The sequence below is a fragment of the Dermacentor andersoni genome, chromosome 3, assembly GCF_023375885.2.
Source record: "Dermacentor andersoni chromosome 3, qqDerAnde1_hic_scaffold, whole genome shotgun sequence".
Taxonomy (NCBI): Eukaryota; Metazoa; Arthropoda; class Arachnida; order Ixodida; family Ixodidae; genus Dermacentor; species Dermacentor andersoni.
In genome coordinates this window covers 120,390,428-120,402,935 of record NC_092816.1, presented here as the reverse complement: position 1 = coordinate 120,402,935, position 12,508 = coordinate 120,390,428, and positions in this window count along the sequence as shown.

Below are 12,508 nucleotides of genomic sequence, written 5' to 3'. Positions count from 1 at the left end.
TCAGTTTTATCTGTATATACATTTTCACCTTCGACTACGGTAATCCCTTTTTGTACAACCCGTCATAAAAAAAATTGAGGACGCTTAAGCTTCGCTTTCAAGAGTGGAACGCGATAGCGTTATCGCACACCGTTCGCACCACCCACTCATTCGCTCGGCATGCTCTTGTGTCACACAAAGAGATGGTTTTCATATACAACACTTCTAAGTCCACAGCACAACATCTTTCTAATTATTTGTTCTAACAAGTGCTTCTCACAGTCTACATTACCGCGCTGTGTTGTGCACACTACAAAGTTTATTGCTCCCCTGTTCCTCGAGCGTTCACACGCACTGAGTATGTCGGTCACCCAGCACACACATACACACACACCACTCTGGCGTTTTCACTCATCGTAGTGTAATTGTGGACTCCTTCAAATCGCTCTTCTGGCATGACACACCTGGATGAATATCGCCCCCTGTCTTCAAGAGCACTTTTATCACACTATGATTGCGATAGTTTCAACAGCACCCGTATCAGCATCATCCTCGTTGGCATCCCCTCTGAATTCGTCAATTGGTACATCTTCTGGTCCGCGTTCTATTCCTTGTTCTTGCTCCCCTTCGGCTTGTTGCTCTTCTGCTGGCTTTTTCCACCCGACCGCAAGAAGCATCGCCTTATGGTCTGTTAAATGGTAACTGCAGCACTTAACCTCTTTATCCGTGCCCTGGTTATGGAACGCGACATCTATACAGGTATTCAGGCGTCCCGCATCGGACGCTGCACCTAGGAATCGCGCTATGAGCGGAAAGAGGAGCCGCGTCGCCTAAACAAAGGCTTTGCCTAAATGCGAGGGTTCGAGTGACACACGCTGGAAGTTGGAAATGGAGAGAGCGAAAAAACTTATTAAACGCAAGGGCATTGGGGCATCCTCGCACCGGTCCCCGCACGGCTCCAATGTGCTCAAACTACACTGTAAACACAAATGAGCCCATATGGGTGTTTTAACAGTTGATATGCCATTTTCCCCCCCTAGCTTAAAATGAGTACTCCCACGAGAAGAAGTAAAATAAGCTAGAACCATTATTGTACCCCCGACCCCATTTGAAGGGGCATTGCGGTTGTAAAATGGGGGTTTTCAGGGAATAACGGTGGCGTAGGGGAAATTGAGACGAGCCAAACAGAGAAAAGAATAACTCAGCCATGACCAACAAGGCAGTCAGCCGCAGCGATAATTTCAGTAGGATTATTTCTGCAGTCAGATTCGAAATATCCCGCGCAATGTGTGTCGGCGCTGTTTTTCTGTTCGGAGTAGCCGCGCCTTGGTGCTGCAGAGGACGCCGAAGTCGGAACTACGCGCGGAGGAACACCAGCCTTCGGAGCGCGCGCGCGCGCGTTGAAAGCTGCCATGGAGCAGCCATTTGCCAGCGACGGCACATTCTTCTACCGTTGTTGATGTTTCTCACTGCTTTGAACCCTCAAAACTCCACGGTAAGTGACTTTGAACGATTATTACATGTTCTATGAGTGTGCATGTGTTCTAAGTGAGGAGACGCGCTGATATGACTTATTGAAGGTCTCGGTACAACATGGCGCGACAGTTGGCCGTCCAGAACCATTTTGCACGATCACTGTGTTTCTTCGAGCTTTGACGTAATCGAGGCGACTTGAGTGCTCAGAGTCAAGCGAGTGTACTTAAAAATTAGGATTTTATATAATGAGGGACTTTGCCGCGTCTTTAATTGGGCGGATGTGAGCATTCGACATGATCCCCGAAGCGCAAGCCACTACCATAATAGTTACGTGCAGTGCGAGGTGAGCAAAGCTTCGCCGCCTAACCGCGGCCTGAAAATGTGGCGGCTCGTTAAGGGTTTACTGCGGTGCGCGTGTGTGAGTGTTTGTACAGCGATCATTTGAGCGAGAACCGGCGGCGCTTCTTTGTGCGCGGTATCTGCTAGCTGGCGCGTACGTGGCGCCAATCCCCTAGCTCGTGCGATTGTGTGCAGTAGGTCGCCCACTTAGCGCGCATTGTGCAGATTTGCCAGTACGCTCCTTGCTATCGGCTGTGTCTCTTCGCGCCCACGTCGTTGATTGTGCAGGCAGTGCGCGACTGCGGCACGTAGCATGTAGAGCCTGCGTCCGTCGACTTTGATCTACGGGCGTGAAATGTCGGCGGCGCGTTTGTGGTATTAAAAGCGTGTGGTGAGCTTCCAACGGCACTACGGGTCAACGCCGCATGAGCTGCCGGTCAGAGTATAAGAACCTCTTTATTGTTAGCGTACTGCTTGGCGGTAACAGGTGTCCTGCTTGGGTTCAGATTACTGGATACGCCGTCACTTGAACCTCGGCGGCCGGAGCAGGTGAGTACCAGTGGCGCCGGCACCTCGGCGGGCAGAAAACGGTGCCCGTGCCGTGACGAGATATATCAATTTACGCGATAGGATTGCCGGTGATAGGTCATGCGGGCGCGTCGCTCCATGCCTGTGTTCTTTGCTGAGGCCGCCACTACGCCTGCGGTGCACATACTGCGCTATATCTATATAGTCGATGCTTGTGCAATGTTGTTATTCAACAGCTGGCGCTGTGCTCTGGATACCTGAACTTGTTTAATGTTTAATTACTTTGCTGCTGTGCCATTGCGTATTGGGTACAGATATTTAGTATTGAATTCTAGGAGCCAAATTCACACAAAGAAGTTGCGCTTTTCAACTCAGGATCATATCACACATCACAGCGTCATCCTATATTGCACGAGTATTAATAACAAAATTTCTGTTGCTGGTGAAAAAAAAAAGGCAGACCGATCAACCTGTAACCTGTATCTGTGAGAAAAATGTGCTTCAAGTCCGCCATTGTCTATAAAAAAAGGTACTACCTTGGTATTCAATGTCAGTAACACTCATAAGGTATGCATCCTTTTGTGTGAAATAATTTGTCTTAGAAGCCATTCATTGTAAGGGATCAGTAAACATCTCATAGCTTAAGTAGTGCATATGTGCATGAGTTGGACAAAGGTATTGGTTTGTAAAGAGCAAAGCTATTAAGATATAAAATATTGGCAAGCTTAGTTTAACAATAAGCTGACGAATATACAAAACCTAATGTAGCAGCAGATGTTCTCCAAGATAAGCTTGTGACCAGCTTTTTTGTGTTCTGTGTGATCATTGTAGTGTCAAGTTTTTCATTTTTATTTCAGGACTGCGGCTGCGGTCGTTTCATTGCCAACTGTGAGGATGAAGCAGCTTCATGGCCAGAGATCGGGCGCCTCCCATCAGTTTCCCTTTTCAGCAATAGAGGTCTTGGTATGCTCTTACCTAGAGTTTGCTTTTTTACCCTGTATGTTTTGAGCACAATGGCTAGTTTAGCGGCATTACTTAGAGTGATTGGTGTGACACCTGTTTCATAGGAGGTATGCAGGTTATCGCACGTAACTTTAGCAAACATTTAAAAATATGAATATGCCACCTAGCTGCACAGAACCTATTTAATGTTGTTTCCTGTCCCTTGGAAATACTTGGATTTGCTGCATTTTGCCTAATTACCTAATTAGTCTTAATCAATTAATCAAGTTCTCAAATGTAATTAGAAAAAAAGTCTCAATTATAAAATTGTAGAGCAACGTGAAAATTTCCCAGTACAGCTATCTGTGGCTCAATATGTGCTACATAATGTGTTTTTAGAGCATGAAAGAAGCGTGAGAATCTCGCAATGTGCCTTGAGTATGTTTCTGTGTGACAGTGCTTGTGTTGTGTTCTTCCTTCAGTCCTCGTCTTTTGCGCTGTACTAACAGTCGACCTCGAGTGGCCATTCCCGTGGCAGTCTTGCATGTATTGAGTGCTTGCCCTGTATAGGCATGTGAGTTTCCAGCAAGAAAAAAATACTGAAGGAGCCCAACGTGATGTATTTCAGGACAAGTGTATGGTGTAAATTACTATGTCACAATAAAATAAACTGAAACAAGACTTCACAGTAGAGGTATGCAGGTGTGTGCATCAGCATAATGACGAAAACCTCATGCAAGTTTAGAAAAATATTCATTAAGTTAGTTTCTGTCATTCTTCTCTGTCACATTATTATTGCAAAAATGTGCTCTCTAGTATTGCACGATTAAAAACACAGTTCAAATACATCATTTGCTGGAACCTTGACATTCATAGCAACATAGAGAGGAATGGTTAAAAATTTGCTTTGCTTCTCTGACCTTAATTTTAGGTCCTTCTCATGTTTGCTAAGCTTCTTAAACTATCATAGACCCCTTCCAGGGTTTACAGGCAGCTTGAGCACATTGTGCCAGATTGTGGAGAAGCTGCAGAGGTCGCAGTGTGTATAGTGGTGTCCGGTAAATGCAAGTTTATTGCAAGATGCATTATGCTCAGTACCAATTATATTAAGTTATAATTTTAGCAAAAATCTCTGTTTTCCAGATAAATATCATTGTGTCTCCAAAGAACTGCACTTTTTAAAAGAGTTGCTCATTCTCTGTCTACTGTTCGGTGTTGTTAAATGCATGTATGTTGGACAGCATAGTGCTTGGCCTTCAGCTGAAGGTAGTAGTGTAGGTAGTAGTGTAGAAAGTGGTAGCAGTAGTAGCTTTATGCATGTGCATAAAGCTGCAGTAAGCCAAATGTTAAAAGATAAAGGCTAATACGATACAGCCATGTAGCAAAATTTACAGAAGCAAACTGTTTGATGCAATCCCTAGGAAAGTAAGCAAAAATATAAGAATGTGCTTATATGATAAACAGTACCTATGTTTCAGGCGCATGGCCTTCTACCGCCATATTCCATAACAGTTCATTATTTAACACTTTAAACTACTTGCCCTGTTTATGTCTAACTGCTCTAAATTCGAAAATTTTAATTGATTGCACTATGAAGGTTTTGGCCGTGGCTTAAGTTACTGCCAGAATTAAATTTATAGTTGTGGCCGTCCTATGTGTGATAACAAAAAGCCATTTTGGAACCAGGTGACAGTTATGCAGTATGCTAAGGGTGCGTATTAGAACAGCCACTTTCATTGTAACCATGTATAAAGCCATTTTCATTGTAACCATGTATAAAGTATGTATGTACACATCTCGAAGCCATAGACTGTGTACTCTTAATTGGAGGTGTTATTGTGTGGAGTAAGTTTTTTTGTAAGCATTGTCTAGAATTTGCACAACATTAAGGTGTAGTGAAGCCAAGCGAAAAATATTGACAAAATGGCTAAAGTACATTCTTAAGAGTATTAAGCGCACTTAGATGACTTTACAGCATGTAGTAAAACAAGAATGGGAACTGAAGCGCTTAATTTTTGTTCTATATTACCATATGGCACCAACATGCAATGAAGACAAAAGAGGAAGAGAAGTGAAGTATTGTTTATGTACTAAGTCTGGCCCTGGAAGTGTTAAGCAGTGCCACTTGTGGCATTGGTGCTGCATGCAAGACATCCTTCTAACCACAGGTGTTATGTATTATGTAAACCTAAGTTCTTTTAAATTCATGTAACCCACAACAGTTTCATTTGAAAGGATGTGCCATATTTGCCACCATTGCCATGAGTAGCATTGGCTGACAGTCACAGGGCGAGACGTTAACCTTGCCCAGCTATGTTCAATGTGTGTACTAAAGTCAATAGAGCACCAACCAGTATAAACCAGTGTGTTGAATTTGTTATCTTGTTTTAGTACGAATGATCTGACTGGTTATGTGCCCAAATAAGCAATTAGATTATGAAAACAACGTTAATCAGAACATGTCATGCATTTTACTTATAATTACCCTATTTCAACTGCAGAACCCATATATTAAGGCATGTAGATTTAAGTAGAACAAGTCTTTTTGCAATCCTTAGTTCTGAACAGGTGAGAGCAGTGCTAAGGACACAAAGTGAGTCCACATAGATAAATGGCATGGTGCACGGTGCACTGACTAATAAATGATGTGTTTTTGCAACAGACAAGCAAATAAATATCCAGTAACGCCTTGTCAAAGGCACAAAAGCGCATAAAAAGGCAGGGTGTGGTCAGATACAAATGTGCCATGGTTTCAGGTTTGTTAACAAGCATACCACTTTTCTGTAACTTCAGAGAACAGGTGCTGCGCTGAAACAATAATCTTTTTTTTTTCTTGTTGTTATTTTGTGGGATTTGCTTAGTTCCTGGGTTAATGGTTGCTGCTTTCGCTAACATGCTGCACTTATGAAATTTGGGCTGTCATCTGCACTGTTTACAGTGTATGTACTCTTATGGTCACATTATAGTGGTGCTTAATCGTGAAGGCTCTCATTCAAATATAAGCTTGTCTGGTCTACATATGCTTTCCTTCATGCCAAAGGAATAAGATATACTATGTTTGTGTCAGAAGGAAAGAAACTGAGACCGGTGTCTATTATTGCACATAAATCTATGCTTAGTTGTGTTAACATTTTTGCATAATTTCAACAACTTATTTAGTGCATTTCTGTAACATTCACACTCTTTCTTATCCACTTAGGTGTAAGGAATAAAGGCAAAAAAGTAAAGCATTGCAGTAGATATAACTTAATGCTCTTGATTCTTGTTACCTTCTTGATAGCTTTTCTATTTGGAAGAGCATATGTACAAAAGCATGTTTTGACCAAATAGGCTGTTGTTTGGGAGGCTTTGCGAGCACCACTATAACGTGACAAAAGCAGTGTATGGCCATTTGGTTATATAAATTCTGGTGTAATGACACCACAAAAAGTAAACAAAGATATGTGTGCACATGACACAAGCACCGGATCTCACTTCAAGCTTTAATATAAGGAAACAGGCAATATTTAATAACAGGTGGAGACATGATATGATGATATCTGTTAAAAGAAATTCTTTATGCAGTGCAACTAATGGATCACTGATACATTCGTCATACTTTTTAAATGTTGCAAGCCACAATTACCTTGCATGTTGTCAGGTCGTAATACCTGGCTACAACGCAAGTTTTGTGGAACACAGGACCGCAGTCACATTCTTTGCAGTATTTAACATCGTGTGATGGAGGATTGTTTCACACGGATGACTCATACTCCCTCAATTTCCCTGATTTCGCATTAATAGAGCATCCCATTTGTCCAATGTAGGCACGGCCTTATGATGGCAGCAGACTACACAACGCTTGCGGCCTAGCTCACTCGATGCATATTGTGCTTCAACCACAACCAACCTTTTCCTTTTTTTGGCTTCTGCCTTTATTACAGCACAAAACTCTCCTAACAAGGGCCTGAGAAAACAATGATTTGCGCAACTAAATTAGGCATGAATATGGAATATAATGAATGAGATGAAGTAAAAAAGTGGTTGCAGTTGTTTCGTATGCATTTGTAATTTTCATGGGTAATTGTGTAGCTTGTCTCTACGGGCAAAAAGTTTTTTCTGTATGAAACGTGATGAGAGATTTGCTCTGATGAGAAAAGAAGACAAGCCAGGAAAACAAATTAATTTGTTGCGTGCAGCACAATTGGCAGGCGGTGCACTGTGCAACGGAGGTTATGTACAGTCAGCCATTCCCATCCAGTCATGCTTGCATTGCATACACACATTGTATTAATTTGAGATTGCGGCTAATGAAGTTTGTGTGGAATAACTCTCATTCGCACATAGTGATGCACTGCAAAATAGATTGGTTCGTTCCTGTGTTCATCAAAACTCGTAGCGAGAAATTATGAGCAGATGTACATAAGATAATTAAGCTTTGGCAGATTAGCACGAAAAGGACAAATGCATCAGTCATTCTCAGTTACATTGCACAAAGAATTTGTTTTTGAATTAATGACATCACTTCCTGTCACTATGTGTTGTATATGATGTCTGTTTTCTTATTAAAGCGAGAGTTGAGGTTAGGCACTTGTGTCCTGCATGTCTTTGTCTTCGTTTGCTTCTGTGGTGCCATTACACCAGAATAAGTCTATGACAGGAGCTGCCAGTTTATGCAGTTATACTACATTAGGCTCAGTACGCCTGGCGGCCTGAATGTGACGAGTGCGAAGTAGCAGTAAGAACTTCAGAAGGGTAGAATTTTGTATCGGTGGTGCATATTACAGTATGGTGAAGCGCTATAGATGGAACAGTGTGAGGCGAGACAGATGGGAAAGTGCTACAGACAACTGTGAATGTTTACTGGAAAGTTTCGCTGCAGCGGGACAATGCATGCGTTATCCTGGTGCAGCTAAATTTGCCAATGTTCATAGTTGTCAGTAGCACGTGCCCATCTACATTACACTTCACCGTACACTAGTAGCAGTAACAACATAAACCAACTGACCCGAGCAATAATGAAAGCCCACAGAATTGCCAAATTGTAGGAGAAATGTTTCAATGTAACACGTTTTGTTAACTGACAAGCAAATGGCATACATGTCTGCGAACCGATGATCAGATGCATTTTTCATGCACATACATTATTTTGTACAACTGCTTCCTGCTTTGGTTTTTTATGGCTTTTAGGAAACATTCCAAAGTACTTAACTGTTTGTCTGTTCTAAAATTGAATCTGTTCTCAGCCAGCACTATGTGGCATTACTGCATAAGCCCATACTTCGTCAGTGTCCTTCGCACTCTTCCCAACTAAATATGAATAACCAAATAACCATGTTCTTAAATTTTGAGATTATGAAGAAAATACTCTTAATATATATTTCATTAGAAAAATTTTCTCAATTTTAGGAAGAAGTCTGCCTGGCCCCAAGCCTGGTGCAAAATGAAGAATTGGCACTCCACATCAATTCATGTTTACTTGTCGTCATAACCAGTCTGTTAGCTTAATTTTTGGTTCTTCCTATTGAATTCTCAAGAAAGGTACCAACTCTGTCATTCATCGAAAACAAATTTTTGCACTTGAGGATGCAGCCACGCACAAAGCCTTTGAGCTCATTAATATCTTTATCTTTTAAAGAAAGTGCAGCTCCTGCGTGGAGAAATAGGTTGAATAAGACGAGGGTAAATGAAAAGATAGCGAAATTAGTCATCAACAGTTGTCCAACAAAGGAAGTCTCAAGCTGGAGGCAACATCTTTGCAAGAGAACCAAATGGCTCCAGCCTGAGACATTCATTGTTCAACCTGGCAAGTCTCCTTCTCGAAATATTTCCTCTAGCCTGAGACCTATATCCATTCCACCACCCTTGACCAACAATACACCTATACATTTGGCAACCCATGGAAAGGTAGCAAATTCACATTCAAGGAAAGGGAATGTAGTGTGCACCATGGAAGGTAGCATGAACAGTATTTTATTTACTTAATGAAATGCAGATTTGCTATCCAATTACTTTATTTTGATCCCCGTTTTATAATTGGACAGCATGGTTCCTCAGAGAGAATATTAATTCGAAGCTCACACAATTTTGCTCCTTTATGTCCGTTAAATCTGTCCTGGTTGCTACACTATCAGCCCTGTCTGCAATTGCATAGCAGTGTTTTGAGCATGCATCCAAATTCAAAAGAATAGTTAGGCTTCTACCTCAGAATGTTTGCTACTGTGTTGCAGCTCGAATTCTATGTCTAGGTGGTCACTGTAATGCCTTGTGCTTTTTAAATAAGACCAATATGCTATTTGAAGGGCAATTAAATGCCATCTCAAATGACCTCAGCTCGGGGAATGACACAATTGGAGGTCAATGTGATAAGGAGGATTTGATTTCTGAAAACAAGGCACTTAAACGGGAGAAAGCATGACTAATTTCGTCTAAAGATGCTGCTATTGGATATGATCAGGGAAGGTACTTGTTCGTGGCTGCATTTGCAACATGTTACATTGCTGGCTTTATATATTGCACTGGGTACAGTGAAATGTTGCTGCTTGCACAATATTCAACTAAACATGGTAGCCATGCTAATGTGTCCATGCACAACCCAATTCATCCACTATTATGGACTACAGTGGAATCTCGATAAACGAAAATCGCTTCGAAACTGCCGCTTAAATAGGACACCATCCTGATAATTGGTTGGCTCTCTGCAATGTCTCTCAGTAAATATAATGCCTGGTAAATGGAACCAATTTCCCTGGCACCTTGAGGCTCCATTTAAAGAGCACCCACTGTAAAAATATAAGGGGGATCGTGTTTGGAACTTTCGTAAAAGTAGTCTTAAACAAAACCGCATTTCAGTGGGAGCGAAATGCAAAAGCACCCGTGTACTTAGACAGGTGCATGTTAAAGAACCCCAGGTTGTCCAAATTAATTAGGGGTTACTTGCTATGGCATGTGTCATAATCAGAAGGTGGGTTCTGGTTCATAAAATACAATAATTTTTAATAGCTTGCTTAGAATTCCAGCACTAAATTATGTAGCTTGTTTGTGTGATGAGTCCCAATTTCTTAATTTAGTACTTTGACATTTATCATATTTGTGTGCTAGTCCATGCAAAATACCACTGATCGGCCTCATTATACCAGCCACTGTTAATTAGGAATGCCTTAGTCAAGCAACTTAAACTTACAGCACAAACACCTAAGACGAACCACAAAAGGAAGATACGACACACACTGGTGCTAACAACTTCTTTATTTCTTCGTCGTCGATGCAATATAAATCCTAGGCCACACTACCATGCAGGCACTCAGATTACATTACAGAGATCTGCCAAATTATCACATACTCAAGCGTAGGAAGTCAAATTCAGATGGATGCAGGGACAAAGATATCTTACTAATGCAATTATCGCCCTGCCTTTCTTGTGGTAGGCCTCTAAGGCAGGCCGCACATGCTCATTCTTGCTTTTGCCAAGAATCGACGTCCCATCAAGTTGTGCCTCACAATTGTTGCAAGAGTTTATATGCGCACCAAGGTGCGCTCCTCTATCTACATTTTTGTTTACTTGTTGCGCATGTTCCCTGAGTCACTCATTGACGCAATGCCCTATCTAGCCAAGCTATGTCTTACCACATGAGAGTGAATGGTATAAACCACGCTGACCGCACAGAACACGTATGAAGCATCATGCCGAATTTGGCATCCTCCTCTGCCCTCTCCGCAGGTGCGGGAGCATAGCTTTAAAAGCTTGTTCGGTGAAGAAACCGCCAAAGGAACACTATGCCTGCAAGCAATTTTCTTGAGTTGATAGATGACCTTATGTGTTTAAGGGACCGCGCAGGGAACATGCACAAAAAGTAAACGAAAATGTAGATAGAAGAGTGCACATTGTTGGGCATATAAGCTCTTGCAAAAATTGTGAGACACGACTTGATGGGACGTCGATTCTTGGCAAAAGCATGAATGAGCTTGCGCGGCTTGCCTTAGAGGCCTACCACATAAAAAGGCAAAATGATGATTGCATCAGTGACATAGCTTTGTCCCTGCACCCATCTGAATTTGAGTTCCTACGTTTGCATATGTGATAACTTGGGAGATCTGTGTAATGTAATGTGTGCGCCTGTGCAGTTGTGTGGCCTAGGGCATATATATGCATCGACGACGAAGAAATAAAGAAGTTGTCAGTTAGCGCCAGCGTGTGTCGTATCTGCCTTTTGCGGTTCGTCTTAGGTGTTTGCGCTGTAAGTTTTAAGTTCAGAATTATGTACCAACTAGGCCAAATGAAGTTTTACTCTTAGTCAAGCGAGCTCAATATACAGTCTGTGCAAAAGTGTGGAGTGTCAGTACAAAGTAACAGTTCAAACACATGGCTCTGTAGTTACAGTTCAGTATGAAACGAGATAAGATTTCTTAGCATTTCTTTCATTTACTAATTTCATTGTGTTAGGACATGTAGAATACTAGCAACTGGCATGCTTACAATGTACAGTGCTCTTTTTTAAAATCCAGACAATTGTTTTACTGGGGCAGAAATGTGCTTTCTTTTGGGCCCGGAAGTGAACATATGATATTTCTTACATTTGGTGTAAAATAAATTTGCTTCACTGTCAGTGTGTGTCTCCTGCATTTTTCCTTTCAGCAAGTAGCAACTGCTCTCGAAGGCGTTTGCTGGCCTCGGAGGCACTGCCGATAAGCTAGGACGACTGTATAAAAGCTTTGCAGAAGAGGGGCTCTGTGATCAGCGAAAGGGGAAAAAAATGAAGACGTGCGGTGACGGGTTCATTCGCCATTGGACTACGTGTGCGCGTGACTTGGTCGAATCAGCGGTGGCCCTGTGCCGTCGATTGGACCACGTGTGGCGAGCCCGCGGCAAAATGCTTCGTGGCGGTACGCCGCGCCTATGCAGCAGCAGACGGAACACCGCAGGCCAAGGTGTCGGACGCCGGCGTTCGCTCCGAGCAGGTGCGACGCCTGCTCGGGTGGCAGCTCACGGACGGCCGAGTTCCCTTGAGCCTTGATCGCCGGCGTTCGACATTTCGGCCTGCGGTGTTTCGTCTGGTACTGCGTAAGCGCGTGACCCGCGCCACCATGCATTTCGCTACGAGCTTGCCGCACCTAAACTAAAATGCCTTTAATTCCTTCACAATACTCCCATTGTACCTCCCAGTCAAATAGGGGGGGGGGGGGGGGTGAAGTGGGCGTATTACGGTACCCCCGTTGTGTGCCCAATTAATGCCCACGTCAATGGGAGTTTTATCGTACGCCCTTT